At 41.8% G+C, this 3,368-nt stretch overlaps 1 pseudogene; it reads left to right on the top strand.

Annotated features, from left to right (window-relative positions):
* LOC100942927 overlaps window positions 1–2,120 on the top strand; it is a 6,797-nt pseudogene extending 4,677 nt beyond the window's left edge.
* The last annotated feature ends 1,248 nt before the right edge of the window (window positions 2,121–3,368 follow it).

The following is a 3,368-nucleotide window of genomic DNA, read 5'->3' as shown; positions in this document are numbered from 1 at the left end:
CCAGCCCCATATACTGAGGGTGGCAAGTTCCAACCCGGCCCAGCCAAACTGCAACAAAAAAATAGCTGGGCATTCTGGCAGGCGCCTGTAGTCCCAGCTACTTGGGAGGCTGAGGCAAGAGAACTGCTTAAGCCCAGGAACTGGAGGTTGCTGTGAGCTGTGACAGCACTCTACTGAGGGCAATAAAGTGAGACTCTTTTAAAAAACAAAACAAATCTTGGGCGGCGCCTGTGGTTCAAAGGAGTAGGGTGCCAACCCCATATACTGAAGGTGGTGGGTTCAAACCCACCCTGGCCAAAAACTACAAAAAAAAAAAAAAACCCTAGAATGATACACAAAAATAGAGACATAAATCTATGGAATAAAACAAAAAAAAAAAAAAAAAACTTGCACACCAGGGTAGGTGGCCTGAGTGTGCAGTGGGGTGGGCTGAGGTGGGAGGAACCTTTCTTTATACTTTGCTATGAGTGTTTTTTTTGAGACAGAGTCAAGCTCTCTTTCTGGGTAGAGTGCCATGGCATCACAGGTCCTAGCAACCTCTGGGCCCAAGCGATTCTCTTGCCTCAGCCTCCCAAGCAGCTGGGACTACAGGCACCAGCCACCAGCCACAATACCTAGCTATTTTTTTGGCCCGGGCTGGATTCAAACCAGCCAGCTCAGGTGTATATGCCTGGTGCCCCAGCCGCCTGAGCTACAGGTGCCGAGCCACCGTGAGTTTTCTTATCAACTCCAACATCATGATTATCTCCCAGATACTATTTTTGGATTTGGGTGGCTTTTCTTCATGGAAAAAATTGTTTAAGGACCATTAGCTCATATAAGCCAGTGTATAATTCTACTGATCCTGGTGCCTTTTTGCATTGGTTTTTTGTTGTTAGCAACATCTGACTATGGATCTTATCCATAGAATAGTTCATCAGCTGAGTAGGTGTGATTGGGGGGATTCTCATGACTCTCCTTTCTGGATTTGGTGCTGTCACTTGTCCATACACTTACATGTCCTACTTCCTCAGCAATGTGACTGATACAGATATTCTAGCCCTGAAATGGCAAATGCTCCAAACTATGGATATAATCATAAGTGAAAAGAAAAGGATGGCAATGGCATGAAGAACTATGTTCCAGAACAGGGAGGGGCATAACAAACCAGCAGGATTCTGGGGAGTGATAAAAAGCATTACTGCTTCAGCACCAGGAAGTGAAAAATCTTATTCTTATTCAATAGGAAGTAGATGCTTTGGAAGAACTAAGCAGCTTTTTTGGAAACAGCTGATCTATATGCTACCAAGGAGAGAATAGAATACTCCAAAACTTTCAAGGGAAAATATTTTGATATTCTGGGTTACTTTTTCTCCATTTACTGTGTTTGGAAAAATTTTTTGGCAACCATCAATGTTTTTGATTGGCTGGGTGCCTCTGGCACAGTGGTTACAGTGCCAGCCATATACACCAAAGTTGGCAGGTTCGAACCCAGCCTGGGCCAGCTAAAACAATGATGACAACTGCAACAAAAAATAGCCGGGTGTTGCGGTAGGCGCCTGTAGTCCCAACTATTTGGGAGGCTGAGGCAGGAAAATTGCTTAAACCCAAGAATTTAAGGTTGCTGTGAGCTGTGGTGTCACAGCACTCTAATGAGGGCAACATAGTGGGACTCTGTCTCAAAAATATATATATATATATATATAGTTTTTGATAGAGTTGGGAAAACTGACCCTGTCACAAGAGGCATTGAGATCACTGTGAATTACCTAATTTGATGTCAAATTTTGGTCCCAACACATTTCCTTCATTCTTGTTGAAATAATCACTGTCACATCTATCAGAGGGTTATTGATCACTCTTACCAAGTTTTTTATGCTATCTCTAGCAGTAAGTCTTGCAATGTCATTGTCCTACTATTAGCACAGATAATGGACACGTACTTCATCTCCTCCGTGCTGCTGATCCAAATAAGTATGCCTCTAGAATAGCACACCATAATCACTTAAGTGCTGGGGGAACTGCAGTTCAACTTCTGTCACCATTAGTTTGATGTGATCTTCCTGCTCAGTGTGCTCGCTAGCATACTTTTCCTCCATTTGGCTCACAAACAGGCACCAGAGAAGCATATGGCACCTTGACCTTATGCCTATTGTAGACTGTTAGAGGCCAGTGGTGTTAGAACTTGGATATGAGGTGGGGAAAAAAGGAGGGGACCAAGGCCTGATATTTTTTACATAATGCTATGGTAGCATATTTTACCCAGCATACTCCTTCCTCAGATGATACTGTGAATGTAAGTAACAACAGCTAGAACATGAAAAGAAGTAACTTAAGGCAGTGCTTGACAGAGAGCGTCCTGCATGGATGTCAGGCTGGTGTAGCTCATGGACATGGGAAAGGGTACAGAAGAGCCAAGAAACTAGTAGGGGAAAATACACTGGAACTTTGGGGCAAGAGGTGTCTATGGGAGCTCAGCCAAACACATAGAATTTCTGTTTTAAGTCAAGGCTCACATGGAAAAGGTCATGGCTTTCCCTTGAGATTGTTATTTTAAAAGAGGAGACAAAGTACAAAGATTGTAAAACAAAACAAAAACCCTGCACACCAATGTTTACAGCAGCTTTATTCACAATTACCAAAATTTAGAACAACCAAAATGTCCTTTAGTAGGTGAATGGATAAACTGTGGTACATTCATACAATGGAATATTATTCAGTTAAAAAGGAGCTATGAAGTCACGAAAAGATATGGGGGAATATTAAACGCATATAACTAAATGAAAGAAGCCAATCTGAAAAGGCTATATATACTGTATGGTTCCAACTATATGAAATTGTAGAAAAGGCAAAACTATAGAGACAGTAAAAACATCAGCTGTGACCAGGGATTTAGGGGTAAGAAGGGGGAACAGGTGGAGCACAAAGGATTTTTAGGACAGTGAAACTATTCTACATCATACTATAATGGTGGATATATATCATTATACATTTGTCCAAACCCATAGAATGTAACACAAACAATAAATCTTCACCTAAACTATGAACTTTGGTTGATCTTGATGTCTTAATGTTAGTTTATAAACTGTAACATTCTACATTAGTGAAGAATGTTGATGGTGAGGTTGTGTGTGTGTGTAGGAAAGGAGAACTATGTATTTTCTGCTCAATTTTACTTTGAACATAAAACTGCTCTAAAAAGTAGTCTGTTGAGGCCATGCATGGTGGCTCAAGCCTATAATCTAGCATATTGGGAGACCAAAACAGGAGGATTGCTTGAGGCCAGGAGTTGGGAGACCAGCCTCAGCAAAAGCAAGACCTTCTAGTAAAAATAGAAAAACTAGGCTTGGTGCCTGTGGCTCAAGTGGCTAAGGTGCCAGCCGCATACA

The sequence above is a fragment of the Otolemur garnettii genome, unplaced genomic scaffold (assembly GCF_000181295.1).
Source record: "Otolemur garnettii isolate 467f Iridium unplaced genomic scaffold, OtoGar3 scaffold00050, whole genome shotgun sequence".
Classification (NCBI taxonomy): domain Eukaryota; kingdom Metazoa; phylum Chordata; class Mammalia; order Primates; family Galagidae; genus Otolemur; species Otolemur garnettii.
Note: the sequence above shows the minus strand (reverse complement) of the source record. Positions and strands in the feature narration are given on the sequence as shown.